Below are 8,445 nucleotides of genomic sequence, written 5' to 3'. Positions count from 1 at the left end.
GAATTAGTTCTTCATGTCTGGAAACAAAATTATCCTTTAAAAGTACGATTATCGTTCCATTCGCTCTAGATTTTAACTTCTTTTCTGCTTGAATAACTGACCCTTAAAAAAATCATTTTTGTCCTCCTGCATTTTGGTAAGTTCATAATGTTGAATATAAGTTATGCAAAGCAAAACTTATAAAGACCTATACTGCATAATAGAAAAAGAAGTTGCCTGTGAATTGAGAAAAACAAAAGTATTCATTTGCTGGCTCCATTAAGCATAACTTTACATTTTCTTGTACTTACACTGATATATAATACAATTTTACAATTCCAGGAACTCTTCTGGTGGGATCAACTCTAATTTATCCACATGTACGATCTCAAATGCCTACTACCTAAAGGACTCTATCCTAAAAATCTTTTGGGAATCAGTTTCATATGATGCATTTTGCACTGTTGCCCATCATGCCTGTCCATAATGGCCCATGGTCATATGTTATGGGTTAATGCATCACTCTAAATGTGGACACAAGGTATACCTCTCTTTTCCCTAAACTAGTATGAAACACAAGCAACCATTTTTGTTAATTATAACCAGCAGTGAACTGTGTTATGCCCAAATCTACCTTGAGACTGTTTCTCTAGTCAACCGTGACTGACCTCAGAAAAGCAAACATATTACTAATGTGATTTTTATGATTTAATATGAAATTTAAAGACTGATAAAATCTGTCCCACAGGTGGGCTACAATTCTGCAGGGTAAGTAGCCAAAGAATATTATGTGAATAGCCATCCAATCATGAGCAAGAGCCAAAGTATTATTTTTACTATTGAGCACTATTTCAATATGAGTCCCATATGTAATAAAATAAATGTTCAGGAAAACTACTTCCTCTGAAAATTTGGTTTAAGAAGAGTGCTTTTTCAAAAAGCATAATAATTTCCCTCTTATTACCTTTTCAATTTCAATCTAAATATTTTTATAAGAAGCCATGTTAGAGTTATGTTATAAATTTCCTGTTCATGTATAAAACACTGTATCATCTAATTACCTCTTTATTTGTATTTTTCAAATATATACTATATATACTTTTACATAGATAGCATACTATATATGAAAATGTATAAATATGTATATATACACTATTTCATCTATTTGTAATAAGTCTGACATTTTAGTATCTATTATAATCACATTGAGTCAGATTATTTATACTTACATATGCTTAACCTCAAATATTTTATTGAAAAAATATATATGAAAATATGTATTTATGTATGTATTTATTTATTTATTAAGACAGAGTCTCACTCTGTCACCGAGGCTGGAGTGAAGTGGTGCTATCTTGGCTCACTGCAACCTCTGCCTCCCAGGTGCATATGATTCTCTTGCCTCAGCCTCCCAAGTAGATAAATTTTGTATTTTTAGTAGAAATGGTTTCACCATGTTGGCCGGGCTGATCTCAAACTACTGACCTCAAGTGATCCATCCACCTTGGTATAATAATTATTATTAAACTGCTACTTGAATAATTAAAAAATTAAAATATGGGTCATATATTTACCTTGCCTGGTTATAGTTGCTATAAATTACATAAGATATATTGTTTTCTAACTTGGGAGCTAATAGTAAAAGGGATAGCAATTGTTATTTGTTGTATAAATGGTTTTGTCCTAAATAATATGGTTATGCCTCTTTTTGTCAACTGCCTTGTATAAGGAAGGCACTAAAGTTCAAGGTTAAAGGACTAATTAAATTTTATTTAAAATATTCAATATATCAGATATGTCTAATATCCACAATCTGCCCAAGGAATATTTCCAGCATTAAAATTCATGCTTCTTTAAGAAAGAAAAGTTCAAAGATAACTATGGATGAAATAACCTTCAGGTAGAAGGAAAAATAGAACATCATCCTTAACATAAAGAGCAGTATTATAGGGCTGACCTCAGTAATAGGGCTGAAATACTCTAGAACATATTTTTCAAAACCACCTCAAATCTCAAATTCATTGTGAAGAACAAACGAAGCACATAAATTGAGAGGAACAGAAATAGTCAAGTCATGGGAGAAAATGTATCTTATACTTTGACAAGTATATATCTTTTGTAAATACTTATGCCATGATCATGAGTTAAAAAGAAGTAATAATTTATTTAAAGTAAATACTTTTTGTTTATCAAAATAATTAGGTGAATTTTCTGTATTTGTATGTGTAAAGACACCTATTTCTTATAGACTGTTTGATTAATTATTATACATGGAAATTCATTAGAAATTACTTATAAATTCCTAAAGTTAGGAGAAAAATCATTGCCCATTATTCTTTAATGTATTTTTGAACCTAATTACAATAAAAATAGATGATCTGATCTGTAATTAAATACGTAATTAATTATAATAGTCATTATTTTAATATAGCAAAATGCATGTTATTAGTTATATATAAATCTCATTTAAATAAGAATATTTTATATAATTTTATATAGCTGTGTTTCAACACAACAGTGTCTTAAAATAAATGTTCAAACACAGAAAGACAGAAGCAGAAGTAATTATAGTCATAAATATGTAGGTTCATATTTAATAGTACTTTGGGATTAGTGAACAAACTTGAATGAAAAGTTTCACGTGATGATTTAGTTTTTTTTGTTGCTTAATTAAAATTACAGAAAATACAGGCGGCACATAACAAACCTACTTATTGAGAGCTTTCTTTATTATATGCATATCATAGGACTGGTAGTATGCTATGCATTTTTTGTAACTTGTTGATTATATATAATTTTAAGTTTAAAGAAAGTTTGCAAAATATATACAATTATATCGTTGATCCAGATTCACCCACTACTTATATTTTGCCTTATTCACTTTCTTCTTCTGTCCTGTCCCTTCTCTTTCTTCCCTTCCATCTTGTCTTTTGATCGCTTCTCTCTATTTATTTCTGTGTTTATCAATTTATAGATACTGAAATTTGGAGATATCATGCTCCTTAACTCTTTTATACTTAAATGCTTAACAATACAAAAATGGAATATTCTGTTACCTGATCACACACTAATTAAAAGAAGAAAATTTACTATTAATCTAATACTGTATTTTAATTCATACTTCATAATTACAGTTTATCAACTGCTCAGTAATGTCCTTTACACTTTCTTCCATATAATCGAATCCAAAGCCACACATTTAGTTATTACTTCCTTGTAGTCTCCTTTATTCTGAAATGATTACTTAGCCTTTGTCTTTCTTGATTTCTATCTTTAGAAGAGTATAAACCAGATATATTGTAGAATATTTTCCCATTCCTAAACTTAGCTAAAGACATATTTTGCAGAAAAAGTAAAAAGTCTGTCTAAAAGGATACATTAATCATGCCACTTTGCAATCTATTTCACAACATATGTATGTTTATTAAATATAATTTTCCTCCAAAACATCTTTGAGTATGTTTCATATGTATTATGTAGCTTTTTGTATAATTCCCCATAAAATTGCTACATTGTATATTTAAAATTTGGCCTCCTTCAGTGCCTGAATCCACTGTTCATCACTATTATTATTTTTTAAAGACAGGGTAGTGCTCTGTCACCTAGGCTAGAATGCAGTGGCATGATCATAGCTCACTGTAACCTCAAATTCCTGGACTCAAGCAATCCTCCTGTCTCAGCCTTCAGAATACCTAGGCCTACAGGTTCACACCACCATGCCCAGCTAATTTTTAATTTTTTTTTGGTAGAGGTGGAGTGGGGGGGTCTCACTATATTGCTCAGGCTAGTCTCAAACTCCTGACTTCAAATGATCCTTTCACAATGACCTAACAAGGTGCAGGGATTACAGGCATGAGCCACCATGTCCAGTCCTCATCTTTTTTTTTTTTATTAGAAGATTTTAACAAATCTTGAAGAGAGTACTACAAAAGGATTGAACTCTAATCACAGATGTAGGCTTATATAATTGATGCTAAATTCATACTGGTTAGATTAATCTTCTAAAACTCATTACTACTCCTCTGGTATTTCTGAGAGAGAAAAAAAAGACATAAAGCCAGGTAAGTTGTTGTCATTGAAGAACCATTAATAGTTCATCTACTTTAAGGCATATCTGTCCCATATAAAGGAAAAACTTGTTCATAATATTCATACTCTGGGGCCAGACATGAAAGAAAAGTGGATTTAGAAAGTTGATGCTGTTTGCCTCTCTGTTCAAATAAAAAGACATTTTTTTGAGATGTCTATTTAGAATGCTTAGTTTAGTTGAAACATTTTAGAAGGTTGTTCATTCAATTTTTTTTCAGACAAAATTATTATATATACAAAGTACTGTACCAGAATCTAGGTATCTAATGAGGAACAAAAATAGATATGATTCTTGAACTTATTACACCTGAATTCGAGTGATAAAAGAGGGTTATCAACAACTATTCACACAAATTATCATCTAGTTTCCAACCCTAAAAAGTACTGTGAAGAAACAATTACAGAGATGTCATAATTTTATAGGTGCAAGATGATTATGAGGAAATAATGTTTGCACTGAAATCAGAATGAGGAAAAGAAATTTGTTGTCTAGGCCGGGCGCGGTGGCTCACGCCTGTAATCCCAGCACTTTGGGAGGCCGAGGCGGGCGGATCACGAGGTCAGGAGATCGAGACCATCCTGGCTAACACGGTGAAACCCCGTCTCTACTAAAAATACAAAAAATTAGCCGGGCGTGGTAGCGGGCGCCTGTAGTCCCAGCTACTCGGGAGGCTGAGGCAGGAGAATGGCGTGAACCCGGGAGGCGGAGCTTGCAGTGAGCCGAGATCGCGCCACTGCACTCCAGCCTGGGCGACAGAGCGAGACTCCGTCTCAAAAAAAAAAAAAAAAAAAAAAAAGAAAGAAATTTGGTGTCTAAAGAGAATGAGAGGTACAGAACAGCATATGTGATGGGGTAGAGGCAGGCAGGGGCACTCCAAGTTTCCTCAAAAGGCTGGTAGGAATGATGGGTAGAGAGTAATGTCAAATGTGGTGAGAGGTGAAGCTTCAAGAGGATATTCAGTCAGATGAACAGCTTTTTTAGACTTCATCTTTATTTTTTTAATTATAAAGTTTCAAAGGCTTTTAATTAAGGAGGTATTATAATCACATTTATATTTTTAAATTATTATGGCTGTAGTAAAAATAACAGACTGTAGAAAAGCAAACATGGCTGCAGGTAGATAAATTTTAAAATATTTTAGAAGTTCACCTAGGATAAGGATGATTTTGTTAAAACTGGAGCAGTGCATGGATTTGAGATATATTTATGAGCCACATAAAATATTTTATGGTAGGCCAGGTGTGGTGGCTCATACCTGTAATCCCAGCACTTTGGAAGGCCAAGGAGTATGGGTCACAAGGTCAATTCAAGACCAGCCTGGCCAAGATGGTGAAACCCCATCTCTACTGAAAATACAAAAATTAGCTGGGTGCAGTGGCAGGTGCCTATAATCCCAGCAAGTCGGGAGGCTGAGGCAGGAGAATCACTTGAACTGGGGGCAGAGGTTGCAGTGAGCTGAGATCGCGCCACTGTACTCCAGCCTGGGCAACAGAATGAGACTCCGTCTCAAAAAAATAAATGTTAATAGACTGAACAGACTGAACAGGACTCTATTATTCAAGCTTCTCCAGAATCCATTGAACAATATATTATTGAATATCTCCTATGTGCCAGAGCTGAATTGTAGTGGTGAGATGACTGCTTTGCTTTCAAAGACCTAACAGTCTAGAAACACTAGACACACAGAAGTGGCTAGCATATCTTTAAATGTTATTTAATCAGTTTTTTTCTTAGCTTCAGACAGTTCCAATTTAGCAATTAATTTTGTTACCATCTTGAAATATAGATACTTATAAAGACTTATTGAAACAAACATATAGGTATCAAAGGTAATAGTCTAGTTGTTTGGGTGCCTATTTCGGCAACGGTCTACTCTAGTATAGCTATTAATATTTCTCATTTAGCTAAGGTGATAAAATATCCTGAAGCCCTGTGAGGCCAAATGCATGTAACACCCAGAGACTGTTCCAATGTTTGTAAAAATATCTTATCAGTCTCACTATGTACTCTTCCCAATAAGTAGATAAATAAGAATTTAGCAAGTAATCTAGACCCGTTATCTTTTCTCCCTCTGTTTCATCAAGCTTCCTTTATTAACTTGGGCACCTAGCCAGAAGCCTGTAAGAAATCTATTACGGATTGTGTTTAGCCTCTTTATGACCCTGTAAATCAGGCCCTTTACGTGAGACACATCGCTATCATAACATTCCAAGTTGTTGCTGAGGGCAAGCAGAGTCTATCACTTTAGAAGTATTGATTACAAAAAACAGAAAGCAACACAGACTAACCTACAAAAGGAATTTATTGAAAGGATTTTGGATCTCACAGTGGCTAGACCTAATCATAGCAAGAACGATGTGCGTTCCACAGGATCACAGAGCAGGAAGCAGAAAATACGGCGTGTCTATTGAGAAGCACAGCCTCATGAACACGACACTGCCACAAAGAGAGCAACAGCTCAATGACCATGCCACCACTAGATCTGCTCTTTAGGCAGAACTGACTGAAGCTGATAAACATTCACCACGTGAGACTGACTGCTGCTTGACAGGGTGGTTTGGGTAAAGTAACTAGAATGACAATCCCTAGGCATATTTGCCTGAATTCTGGGGCTTGGCTTTTGTCTGTACATTAATTCTAGAAACTCATGGAAAGATGTCTGGATACAGAGGAACAACACTCATTAAGATAATAAAGAATGACTCTTTGTGCCCTGGGGTTACAATGGAAGCTGTGTCAAACATGTCACAATCTAGTAGTACCAGCTCTGACACCAAACAGCCTGAGGTTCAAATCAAGCTCCATCACTACCTAGCTTCCTGTCTGGAGCAAATCACTTAACTGCTAGGGTTGTGTCATGAAGAAAAGATAGACAGTAGGCATTAAGTTTTTACCTCAGGGATAAAAAGTTCTAAGTGTTCAACGATTCTTTATTTGTTTTACCAGCATGACTGAAGTCATTGTCTACTTTATTATTTTATACAACATGAGAATTATGACTTAGAAATTAACTTACAGGATAAAATTTTGAATTTAATTCCAGGAAAAAAAAAAAGAACTATGTCAGTGGCAATAGATTTGAAAAGATAAAAGCTAAGTGAGACCTTTTTTTTTAAAAAAAAACTTCTTTATGATTATGGAAATTGTCAATTTCTTCATAGAGAAATGCCCACTGTAGGACATTTATGTCAAAATAGAAAATTCTAGTTATCTAGAAATCAGAGCATTTTCTCCCAGAAGATATTCTAGAGAAACATATTCCAGGAGGCAACTTGGGAAATTTATTAGAAACTTAGGAAATTTTCATTTATGAATCACTTATTTCTTATGTATGTGAGGGCAATGGAAGTGAGGGGTGCTATTTATTATATTGATTAAGAATGTGCAATCTAGAATAAGACTGCCTGGTTCAAAGCTACATTCTAGCTTTCTAGCTGAGTCTAGCTGAGTTTTGGGCAAGGTCATAACCTCTTCAAACTAATTTTCTATTCTATAAAATTGGAATAAAATAATATTAGTGTGTATCTGCTATGGTCTGAATGTTTGTGTAGCCCAGAATTTATGTGACAGACCTAATCGCAAATGGGATGATATTAGGCCGTGAGGTCTGTTTGGAAATGCCTAGGTCATGAGGCTAGTGCCCTTATGAATGACATTTGTTTCTCTAAAAGCTTGCTTGGCCCTATCATGTGAGGGCATAGAAGGTGCTATCTACAGGAAAGTGAACCTTCAGCAGGCACTAAATTAGCTCGTACCTTGATCTTGAACTTCTCAGCTAACAGAACTATTGGAAATAAATTTCTGTTGTTTAGAAGTTACCCAGTTTATAGTATTTTGTTATAGCAGCCCAAACAGACTAAGACGGTATCTCCAAGGGTCCTTTTCACAGTTAAATAATGAGATAATTCAAGGGTGTTAAATAAACAAAAATAAAGTAATAGAATGAGCACACATAGTTCACCTCATGTGTGTACAATTGTCTTATGAACTTTCTCCTTTTCTTAAACAACAGAATCAATGGTCCTCGATGTTTGCAACTGAGAATCATCTGTGGACCTTTAAAATAATTTAAATGTCAGTATCCCACCCCTGATTTTCTGAATTCTAATTATAAAGTTGGTCATAGTCATAAGACTGTGCATTTTTATAAGGAGTATTTAATATACAGAATTTAATCAATATTTAAAAGCACCCATTTTGTTAACTAAGTAGCATGTTAAAATAATTAGTAATTTTGTTTGGATTTTCTATATATGAACTTTTTTGTGTAGAAAACTATTTTAGAAAACATCTTGCTGCTACAAATCTTAATAGTTTCAATAAAATGTGAAATCTTGGTTAAGTACAGCTTATTGAAGAATATTATTTTTTTCTAG

Source organism: Pan troglodytes, chromosome 1 (genome assembly GCF_028858775.2).
Source record: "Pan troglodytes isolate AG18354 chromosome 1, NHGRI_mPanTro3-v2.0_pri, whole genome shotgun sequence".
Taxonomy (NCBI): Eukaryota; Metazoa; Chordata; class Mammalia; order Primates; family Hominidae; genus Pan; species Pan troglodytes.
The sequence above is the reverse complement of the archived record's forward strand: the minus strand, read 5'-3'. Positions refer to the sequence as shown.